We start from the raw sequence: 12,076 nt of genomic DNA, 5'->3' as shown, positions 1-12,076 counted from the left end.
AGAGTCCTGAGAGAGTCCCAGAGTGGGAAAGAATGATTGCTGGATGCTTCTGTGACCCCAGAGGCACATAGTGTTCACAGGGCGTCACACAGCATCACAGTGTCGCACAGTGTTAGAGTGCCACAGAGCATCACACAGTGTCACACGGCATTGCATGGCATCGCAGCGTCACAGTGTCAAACACAGCATTGCATGGCATCGCAGCGTCACACGGTCATATGGCATTGCATGGCATCACAGTGTTACATGGTACTGCATGGCATCACAGCATCACACCGTGTCACGTGGCATTGCATGGCATCACACCGTGTCACGTGGCATTGCATGGCATCACACCGTGTCACGTGGCATTGCATGGCATCACACCATGTCACGTGGCATTGCATGGCATCACACCATGTCACGTGGCATTGCATGGCATCACACCGTGTCACGTGGCATTGCATGGCATCACACCGTGTCACGTGGCATTGCATGGCATCACAGCATCACACCATGTCACGTGGCATTGCATGGCATTCCACAGTGTCACGTGGCATCGCGTGACATCTCAGAGTCACACAGTGTCACACAGCATTGTGTGGCATTACAGCATCACATGGCATCTGAGGGACTTGATTGTGGCCCTGGGGAGGGACCCCGGAGTGTCACATGTGCCGGACAGTCGCTTCTGCACTGAGCTGCATCCTCGGCCCTTGGTCGCCTAGATTCAAAGCTGCAAGAGTGTAGCCTTGAGACACTGATATCCAAGCTTCCTGAAACAAAGAGAAAAGTAGAAGGATAAGTAAGAGAAACACAGAGACAGAAAGAGAAAAGAGGGAAAAAATGGAGGGGGGGGGGAGGAGGGAGAGAGATTCCCAAGGCCTTAACATTCCTCAGCAAACTTATAAACGCCCACTTGGCACGGTTGTGTTAGAGCTGGGCATTGGCACTCACCACGGACGCGCTGAGGGCCCTGGTAAACAGAGGGAAGGATAGCATGGAGAGTCCATGGGAGATGTTGAGCTGCAGTGTGCAGCCATGCTGCTATTGCTAGCCACAGGGGCAGACACATGACTGCAGTCCATGCTGACTCCCCACCCCGATGTGGTCCCACCATGGCGATCTTGTTGGCCAGACAGCCTTTCACAGCCACTGCAGCTCTTCTTCCCGGCCTCTCCTGTCCTTCCCAGCATTTGGGTCTCCCATATCCTGGGGGGCTCTTGTGATTGATAGTGGTAGCAATTAAAAGATGTTCTGCAGGATGTGACTCTGTTGGTCTAAATCCAGAAAACTAGTTTTCTCCTACTGGGTATCCCATTTTCTTCCTTTCTTTCTTTTCTTTACAAAGTGTATTCATTACTTAGTGCTGCGCAACAAATTGGTCCCAAAACTTAGCAGCTTAAAACCATAAAGATCTATTAGTGCCATCTCCCCCAAGCATGTGTGGTTAGGGATTGGGAACATCTTTGCTGAGGTTCTGGCTCAAGGTCTCTTGTGAGATTGGCCAGGGACTTACCAGGAGACTGGGGAACAGAAGTCTTGCTTCTTCTTTTTTGGGGGGGAGGGGGAGTCTGGTCATGGGGCCTGAACTCTGGGCCTGGGCGCTATCCCTCAGCTCTTCAGCTCAAGGCTAGCGCTCCTCCACTTGAGCCACAGCGCCACTTCCGGCTTTTTTCTTTTTGCTTATGTGGTGCTGAGGAATCGAACCCAGGGCCTCAGGCACGCAAGGCAAGCGCTCAACCACTGAGCCACCTTCCCTTCCAGAAGTCTTGCTTCTGAGATGGAGCACTCATGGGGCTGTAGGGAGGAGACTGGGTTGTTGCCATGGGAACCCCAGAGCTGCTGAGTATCTGGACAAAGTGGCAGCCATGCCCCTACCCTTTCTAGGAGAAAGAAAATGGGGAGCAGTATAAAATTTACTGATTATACACCTAAGCTGTATTTACTGAAGGCCACACAAGGACACAGCCACCAGACGGTCCAGGGCTCACTGGACCTCACTTGGAGGACGGAAACCTGTATGGGGAATGGCAATTGCTTCCAACTCTGATGGAGAAGCTCTCCTCCCAGGAGGCCCCGGTGGCTCTGGCTGGCTTGGCATCACTGAGGGACTGTGACAGTGCTCCTTCCTACACCTTGTGCTTGAAGGGGCCATTTCAGAGCTGGCAGTGAGGTCTGTAAATAGACTAGTGAACTGACTAAACTAATTTGCTGGTCTACAGCTTCCTGGCATGTCTGGAGATTTCCTAATAACTACTAGCTTCAGGTTGGCAATTTGCCAGCCTGGCTGCCTCTCCAGGACCCCAAACAGACCTGTGACAGCGCCTGAGGGGTTGGTGTGCGGGCATCTAGGTTTGACATATCTTTGAGTGAACCTCTTTCCTCTCTGTACCTCAGTTCTTCTGTCTGGAAAAGTGTCGATAAGGGGCTGGGCATGGTGGTTTGTGTCTGCAATGCCAGCTACAGGAGAGGCATAGATAGGAGGCCTTAAACCCATCCAAGCTGGTGCTGGATAAAAGCTTGAGACTGGATCTGAAAAAATAACCAAAGCAAAAAGGCCTGGTGGCATGATTCAACTCAGAACCCATCGCTCTGAGTTCAAACCCATTACCCTCAAAAGAAAGAAAAGAACAGGAAAGAGGAGAGGAAAAAAGAATGGAAGGGGACTGAAGTTCTGATAGCCCTGGTCTTTCCTGCCGCGCAGGCTGTTTGTGGATTTGATGCAGTGAGGCACCATGACCCAAAGACTGCCCGTGGGATGCTGGGGGTGGGCACGGGTGTCCCCCAGGGGACTCTGTGCAGACTCTGCCGCCCTGTGCGAAGCCCAGGCAGCCTTCCCTCGGCTTCCTGCGCTGCAGGCTCGCAGCCCATGCAGCTGTCCAGGGCCCTGGGAGATGCATGCTTTGCACATGCCGTCAGACATTCCAGACAATTCTATCTTTGGAGCTGTTTCCTAAGTGAAGTCTGGTGGGGCAGTAGAGCACGTGTTGGGGGTCACAACTCACTCTCAGTGGCAGGCTGTATTTCCCCCAGCACCCAGGGCTCCCCAGAAGCTCTTTCCCTGAGACTTGGCCACCCAGAGCTCCCATAATGCACAGCACCGACTGGTCCTCATTCTCTTGTCATTCTCGGTGTCCTGTGTGAGGAGAGGACTGTGGCCTAGGGCCCCTCCCGTGGTGTGTCTCAGGTCAGGGCAGGCTGGTACTTCCCCGACGGTTGCAGTCTGATGTGATCATCTGCCTGATGTAGTTGGGATTGCCCAGGAGAAGACAAGATTGGCTCTGTCACCAGCCCAGGATGCGAACTTTCACTTTGACAAATGCAAACCCATTCCACCTGCAGGACTTGTCAGACCCTGGGCTGGTGGCTCCTTTACCTCTGCTGCTGTATCCTTGACCCTTCGCTTAGCGACTCTGTCGGCTCTGAATGGTCACAGACCTCAGGAGGGGGTCAGCGAGGTGGTACACGCCGTGCAGGTGGGCAGACACCCCCGCAGTTCATGCTGTTTCCCCCAACAACCTCAGGCTCAGTCCTTGTCCCACCCACTGCTGTAATCCAGGTGTCCAGTGAACACTGGTTAAATGTCTCCCCAACAGGGGGGCTTCCTGCAGAGTACCCATCCCTCCCCCTCAGCCAGAGACCCCTACAGAATCAGTGTCCCCCAGTGCTTAGTTAGCCTCACAAGCTGGCAGGGCAGGCAGCAAATATCACCAGCCTTGGCAGTGTTTTCTCATTCTTATGTGCCTGGGGACTTGGTGTCTGTCTGTCCCTGCCAAATAGTGGGCAAGAGGTTCTTCTAGAACCCCTACCCCTCCCACACACACAGGCCAGGCCAGGGGCCATAACTCACTCCCCACCCCCCACCCCCACCCCGCCCAGCTCCCCTGTCCTTAATTGGGCCAATCTGTCTGCCTGACACCTTGCACTCTGGCTCATTTTCTTCACAAAGCCCTCTCCTGTCACTTGACAGATTCTCAGCTGTCATGGGGACATTTTTCAACGTGTGTTCTTCCAGTGATTTCCCAGCCAGGTTTTTCTCTTCTTAAACCCACGGTGTTTTATAATTTCCAAATGATTTACCCTCTTCCCCGCTCATTCTCTCCCCGCCCCTTCTCCCACTCTGTCCCAAGTCCCCCTGCCCCTGTGGCACAGACACGTGGGTGCGGGGTGGGCGGGGGTGGGGGATGCTGTAAAGTGGCCTTGCTTGTTCAGCTGTATGGAAGACCACAGTCTTAGCTGGGGTTCTCCCAAAGCTGGCATGGTGGAGAGGGAGAGGGGAAGGGAGGCTGGGTTGTTCTCTACTGGCTCCCATCGCAGTGTTGGAGGGCGGGTACAAGGTAAAAGAGCCTTCCTTTCCTTCCTGCCCTCACAGCTAAGTAGCCTTTCTTGGTTTGAGAGCAAACTGCTTGAGGTAAGCTTCCAGAACTATTTGCAGTATTCTCTATTAGCTTCACTGAGATCAGGATTGAGGAGGTGGCAGGTGCACACAGATTTTCTGGCCACACACACACACACACAGCTCCCTGAGTTTGAGTCTGTCTCTTCGGGCACAAACCACACACACACACACACACACACACACACACACACACACACACACATACACACACACACACAGCTCCCTGAGTTTGAGTCTGTCTCTTCGGGCACAAACCACACACACACACACACACAGCTCCCTGAGTTTGAGTCTCTCTTCGGGCACAAACCACACACACACACACACACACACACACACACACACACACACGGCTCCCTGAGTTTGAGTCTGTCTCTTCGGGCACAAACCACACACACACACACACACACACACACACACACACACACACACACACACACACACACACGGCTCCCTGAGTTTGAGTCTGTCTCTTCGGGCACAAACCACACACACACACACACACACACACACACACACACACACACACACACACACACACACACACACACACACACGGCTCCCTGAGTTTGAGTCTGTCTCTTCAGGCACAAACTCCTTATTTGTTTGTCTTCTTGATAGCCTCTGATTTTTGAAGGATTTCTGCTTTCTGAAGTAGGCTCTAGCCCAGAGGAACTCTCACCAGACTGTCGAGTCCTCGGAGGGAAAAGGAGGCTAGCCTGGCAGTACTAGGGTAGGTGTCTGCCTCTGGCAGTCAGCCCATGTGAGAGGTGTTGGTGCCCCCAGATGTGTGAAGGAATGGGTCAGGGTCTCCCTGGGGCTTCCCAGCTGTGAACATATTTGGGTGGGTCCTAAATACAATCCAGCTGAGGGGTACAGATGATGGGGAGAAAAGCCGGAAGTGGATTGTTTTCATCAACTGGTCTGTGGTCTGTCTGGCGGGGTTCCTTCCTGCTATGCTGGGTGCGTCTCTCAGGTCTCTGCTCACTCTGCTGTGGAAAGATCCAGGTCGATGTGTTGGTCTCGCCAACCCTCTCTCCCGGGCTCTCGTCTGCCCCTCATCCTGGGAGGTCTGGTGTGGAGCTGGGAGCTTGGCCACTTCCTGACTTCTCCCACCTTCCAGGGAGCATTGTGGCAGCACTGTGGCCCTGGAGACAAGTGTCTTCTGGAACATAATGTGAGCAGTGGTCCTTGGATAGGCAGCAGGGAGACAGGACTGGAGAGGACAAGCACAAAGTCAAGCCCCCCGCTAGGCTATGGTGACACTAGCTGAGGACACAGTAGACCTGGAGGTGGAGATTCTCCTGAATTCCAAGTCCCCTGAGGTGAGACCTGACCTCCCCCTCCCAGGCACAAGTCCCCCCCCCCCAATCACCAGCTCCAGGGGTTCTGGTCAGGGGTCATCTGCTTGGTTGGAACTGAAGTACCCTCTGCATTCAAGGAAATCCCTCACCCTGGCGCTCTTAAGTATATGAGGCTGGTGGAGTTCTTTCTCCACTGCACTATCTGGTTCTTTCCTGCAACCTTCTAGAATAGACCTGAACACTATTGTTCAGCCAAGCGACATGCTGCCTCGTTCCCCTTCCAAGCAGCTCCAATGCCCATAAGCCACTCTCTGGAGCATTCCCCCTTTGCCAGAAGCTTCCACTCCACCAGATCCCTGTGCCTCTTGGTTATATAGGTTGAAAGGAAGGCAGATTTCTATTATTGTTACCAACACCTGAGATATGTCATCTTATACAGAGAAAAGACTTATGTTGGCCCACAGTTTTGGAAGTTTCCATAAAGAGGCTGCACATAGTGGGTCCATGCTGTTTATCTCAGCCAGGAAGAAAAAGAAGGGCAAAAGATCAGGATCCCACAGTCCTCTACAAGGACACGCCTCCCAATGACCTACACCCTCACCCTAAGCCCCGCCTCTTAAAGGTCCTACCACTCCCAACAGTACCCTGGCCTGGGGAGCCAGCCTTTCACAATGAGCCTTGGAAGACTTTCCAGATCCAAATTACAGCAGGGTGCGGTGTTGCTTAGACAATTTGGACACCTTTAATACTCCCAGATGCACGCAGGGGCTTCTTAGTGCTCCTCTCAGGAAAAGGATGTGTGCCTAAAGTATATAACTGTGGGTGGGAACTTTTTAAAGAAAAGTGGCATTTCCTTCTACTCTAAATGTAAACCTTCCCCTCCCCTTTGCTCTGATGGTGTCAGTAGCTTCTGTGACTTGATTGTCCATCAAAATCTGATATATTTGCATGGTACTTGAGGTGGTCACAGATAGCTGGAAATGACATTGTACGCTCATTTCTACTTAAAACCTCCAGTAGTAATTAGACCCGTTGCTACATCTTGTTATTTTTAATGTGTTCATAAAGAAGCGCTGTTTTTACTGTATCATAAATCCATTCCATATGTCCATTGCTGTAGAGCTGATCTTCTCTATGGTCACCTGCATTTTATTTCGTTTGTTTAAAACCATGGCCATGCAAAGGAATCTGCTCCTCACCCATCCCAAGGGCTACACTCAGAGGAAAGGTTGGGAGCTAGGCTCCATGCCTAATGGCCTGCACTGGGGTGTCATCCATGACTCTAGACTACAGGAAAAGTGATCTTCAGTCTTACCCACAGGCAGGGTGGGCCCAGGCCACTGTCTCCAGGGACAGTCCCTGTTCACTCTAGGTGTCTGGATTTAATTACTCCTACTCCTCCTTTCTGCTTTAAAATCACCCTGGCTTGGTAGAGATAGAGTGGTCACCATACATATTTGTGATTGAGATGAGGTGATGTGTGTGTGTGTGTGTGTGTGTGTGTGTGTGTGTGTGTGTGTGTGTGTGTGTGTATGTGTGCTTACTCAGGCGCTGCCCTGGCTGGGAGAGGGGAATGGGTAAAAACAGTGAGTCTTAGTTTGAATCTGCTCTCCTAGAGAGTAGACAAGGCCTGGAGAGCGCAGACCTTGGAAAGAGAGCAGGAGAGGAGAAGGGACACTTGTGGGAGAAGACATTTGTTCTCTCCTAGACACCCCAGGACCCTGAAGTAGAGTTCTTGACTACACTGGCCTTGGTTTGGGGGGATCTCAAAGCAGACAGATGACCTGTGACCTATGTCCATGTGCAAGCAACTAAGCTGGGCTATGAGCTTAGCTTTCATGCTAATAGGGAGAAAGACCTGGGTCAGAGGTGAGTCCCCAAGGAGTGTCATTTCTCTCTAACACCTGCTGACCCCTGACCTTCCCACAGCAGACCCCCTCCCAAGCAAAAGGGTCAGTGTTCCAAGAGAGGGGCATTCAAAGAATGGTCAGCTTCCTGACTAAGTAGCCAAGAGGCCACCCAGAGCTGGAGCCATTTCCTCCCCATACTGACCCACTCCCTCCCCTCCCCCCCTCCCCCCCCCCCCCCCCCCCCCGCCATTCCAGTGCTGTCTCCTCTGCTTCCCAGCTTCTTTGAGCAGACTCCTCATCTGTAAAGTGGCAGTGCTAATAGCATCTGTCAGGCAGTGTCCCCATAGGGAACACACACCACACACCACACACAGACCATGTACAAAGGGGCTGGGTGCCGAGGGAGCAGAAGGGAATGTAGCTTCTCATAATCCCCCTTGCCCCTGGCCAGGCCAGGTAGCAGGAGCTTGGGACATGGAGAGAAGGCTCCCGTGAGAAACTCAGTAACAGTAGAGTACAGTAGAGGACTGGGTCCAGCATGAGACAGAGGGGCCCAGGGAAATAATAACTGGTCTCAACTTCCTCCCTCCAGTGTCTTCCCTGGCTTGCCATTGGTCCAACCAATGGGCAACCAGAGGGGAGGAGACACATGAACCTGTTTCTCACAGGTTAGCCTAGGCTCAGAGCTGTGTGGAGAGGGTCAAGGAATGGAGCTGGAGAGACAGAAGGATATCCTCACCTGACCCCCCTGGGGCAGATTGTAGAGCTTTATCCTGTCCAGTACTATTCTTTGTTCTGGGCCTAATCTATAGGATTCATTACAAAGTGTTGAATGAGCAAATCAATGAGGGCACGCACCTTTACCTGCTGGCAGAAAAGCCTCCTGTCCATGCTATGAGCTCCTAGGGAGAGGCATTGAGGCCCACTTTCTGAGGAAGGTGTTGGGTAGAACGGGTGGGCTTGCTTTGGGTGGAGCGTGGGTAAAAGAGACTTTAGATGTGAATCTTCAGATGGTGCACATGCTCACAAACGTTGCACAAATCTGCTCAAGTCTTAATTGAGGGACAGAATAGGAACTTCTTGGTGCCAGAAGAGCCCAGGTTCTCCAAGTTCCTTTGGATCTTTTTGGTCTTCTTTGTCATTCTTGATAGGTTTTAAATTACAGAAGTAACAGAAATCTTTTGTTGGAAGTGGTGCTGTGGCTCAAGTGGTAGAGTGCTCACCTTGAGCTGAAGAGCACAGGGACAGTGCCCAGGCCCAGAGTTCAAACCCCATGACCGACAAAAATATATATATATATTTTGTAAAATATATCAGGCATTACAAGTAAACAGAATAAAAGCCACTAAAAAAAAAAACATTTAATGCCTATAATCCTACCTACTCAAGAGGCTGAGATCTGAGGATCAGGGTTCAAAGCCAACCTTGGCAGAAAAGTCTGTGAGGCTCTTATCGCCAATAAATTACTCAGAAAAAGCTGAAAGTGGTTCTGTGGCTCAAGTGGTAGAGCACTAGCCTTGAGCAGAGGCTCAGGGACATTACCTAGGCCCTGAGTTGAAGCCCCAGGCCCAGCAAGATAAATCGTTATTAATATCTTGATCTACACCTTTCTTGGGCCTTTCTTTGTAACAGGACTAGAAGAACTATCAAGTTTTAAGCACTTACTTTATTGCAGGTATTACACGTATTCACTAAGTTCCTAGTATTTTTGGGGGGGGAGGGGGGGTCCTGTCCTGGGGCCTGAACTCTGGGCCTGGGCGCTGTCCCTCAGCTCTTCAGCTCAAGGCTAGAGTCTACCACTTGAGCCACAGGGCCACTTCTAGCTTTTTTCTTTTTCTACTTATGTGGTGCTGAGGAATTGAACCCAGGGCCTCATGCATGCAAGGCAAACGCTCTACCACTGAGTCACCTTCCCAGCCCCCCTAGTATTTTTAATGGAAGCACAGATTAAGGACAGATCGAGTGATGTGTCCAAGGTCAAACCGCTATTAAGTAAGAGCTGGAATTTGAACCTGGGTAGGCTGTCTTCAGAACCCACAGTGTTAGACAAGTTGATTGTGAATACGTCACAAGATAACAAGCTTGCCCACCACCCCATGGCTCCTGGATTCTAAGTTGTGTGGTGCTGGCCCTCAGTGACTTAACCCCTCCCAGGCTACAACAGAAACATCTTTTGAGCAGGCCAATTGAGAAATGAGCGTTGAACCACAGCGCCCCCTGGCTCCTCCAGCAACTCTGAAGGGCTCATTCCAGCAGGGTTGACCTGCTGCAATGAAATTCGAGATGAACTCTTATTGGTGGGGGTACTGTCTGTTGAACTGTCACTCAGCTATTGAGGAGAAAAGTAGAAAAGTTAGAATTCAGGTATGGCTTCCACCCACCGGCAATTCCCTGAAGTTCAGGAGAGCCATACCCAGAAGGCATAGTGTCCCTGCAGGGGAAGGGATTTTTGTGATGGTGAGCAGTTGGAGTCTGTACCCCTTCCCTCCCTTCCAGCCTCCTCCCCTGATGTCACCTGGAGCTAACTAACCTAACACAAGGCCAGGCAGGATTTTCTGTGTGCCTCCACTGAAACTCATTTATCTTCCTGCCTCTTCCCTTCTATACTAGGAGATGGTTATGAGCTAATCTTCACTCTGAGTCAAGGGTTAAGGACTCTTGAATTTTCACACCAGCTTTCAGTGCGTAAATCCAGCACCACACACACCAATAACCGTCGTCAGGCAGATAATGTTGAGGAGGACTGAGCAGACCAGAATTTGCACATTAAGCCTGCATGGATATTCTTTACTCCCGCGAGGATATTTACTTATATCTATTTTGTGCTGAAACACATTGCCTCTGGGTCTGTCTTTCCATTTTCTGCTCACTTTTAATAAATAGTAAATACAGATAAATATGTCTCCACAGGGAGAAAACCTACCGCAGGGCAGAATGATAAATGCTAACCATCTCTTGGAAAACTAAAGGCCCTACTGGAGCTTAGCTCTGGTGGCTCATGCCTGTAATCTTAGCCTCTGAGGAGGCTGAGATCTGAAGATTGAGGTTTGAAGCTCTGGGGCAGGAAAGTCTATAAGATTCTTTATCCTCCAGCAAAAAGCTGAAAGTGGAGGTGTAGCTCAAGCGGTAGAGTGCTGACCTTGAGCAAAGAATACCAAGGGGAAGCCCAAGGCCCTGAATTCAAACATCAGTACCAGTACACATTAAAAAAATTTTTTTTAATTTATTTATTGCCTGTCCTGGGGCTTAAACTCTGGGTCCAGGTGCTCTCCCTAAGCTTTTGTGCTCAAGACTATTATTGCTCTACCATTTGAGCCACAGCTCCACTTTGAACCTCAATCCTCAGACCTAAGACCCCCGAGTAGCTAGGAATACAGGTATAAGCCACTGGTGCCAGCCCAGTACAAAAAATGTAAAAGGAGGGAAGTTAGGAAGGAAGGAAGTTAGGAAGGAAGAAAGGAAGGAAGGAAGGAAGGAAGGAAGGAAGGAAGGAAGGAAGGAAGGAAGGAAGAAAGGGAGAGAGGGAGGGAGGAAGGGAGGGAGGGAGGGAGGGAAGGAGGGAGGGAGGGAGGAAAAGGAAAAGAAGGAAGGGAAGGAAAGAGGGAGGAAGAGAGGGAGGAAAGGAGGGAGGGAGGGAAGGCTGGGAGAATATCTAGAGAAATGGCAACCAGTCCACCAAAGGTGTATTAGAGAGTGGGCTAATCCGTGGTGGGTGACTGGCACTCAATCTCCCAAGCCAGGGACAAAGGTGGGCTTGGACATGGCATGAGAACTGGGCATGTTGACTCCTATCAGCTTTCACTGTTGCTTGAACAGTATTTTCGTTTTCTGCCCCTCTGGCCTGCTGTGCTTGTACCCTAAAGAGCTCCAGGCACCGGAGGAAGCCTTGACACTGGTAGGTTTTTAAAAAGAGGTAGCCCAGTAAGAAGCGCACCATGCACGTGGTATTCAGGTAAGGGGTAGGTTTATTCATCGTTCTGGCTGGCACCAGGCCATGTTGGCCCTCCACGAGGCTGGGAAAGGCCTGGGAAAGAGAGCAGAAAGAGAGCTGGGAAAGAGAGCAGAAAGAGAGCTGGGAGAGAGAGAGTCTGGGCCTGGGCTAGGCCTTATCTAGGGTATGGGTGGAGAAAGGTGTGGTCACATCAAATTCAGGTGTGACCTCCTGGATGCAGATGTGAGGTCTTCCAGGTGTGCCAGTGGCCTAGGTAATGCAGGTACTGGGTGGAGACTTTCCTGCAAGGAGGGTGGAGTCTGCTTTTCATCCAGGAGCGGACCTTACAGACACAGAATCACAGGCCTCTGAGGCTGAAGACAACCACCACACTCAAAAATGGTACAACTCCAGTGCATACCAGCATTGGCTTCAGGTGCTTTTGGCATGGGAAGGGTCAGATTAGCAGCTGACTTTTGTCATGGAAGAAGTGGGGTCCAGGGTTTTCCTGGCCTTCAGATTTCTCAAGAAAAGCCAGGCTTTGTGATTTTTATGTGAACTTTCTTCATTTGCAAATGTTGACAATGACTTCCAATTTGGAGAGAAAAAA

Source organism: Dipodomys spectabilis, unplaced genomic scaffold, assembly GCF_019054845.1.
Source record: "Dipodomys spectabilis isolate Male_0828 unplaced genomic scaffold, ASM1905484v1 ptg000054l, whole genome shotgun sequence".
Taxonomy (NCBI): domain Eukaryota; kingdom Metazoa; phylum Chordata; class Mammalia; order Rodentia; family Heteromyidae; genus Dipodomys; species Dipodomys spectabilis.
Note: the sequence above shows the minus strand (reverse complement) of the source record.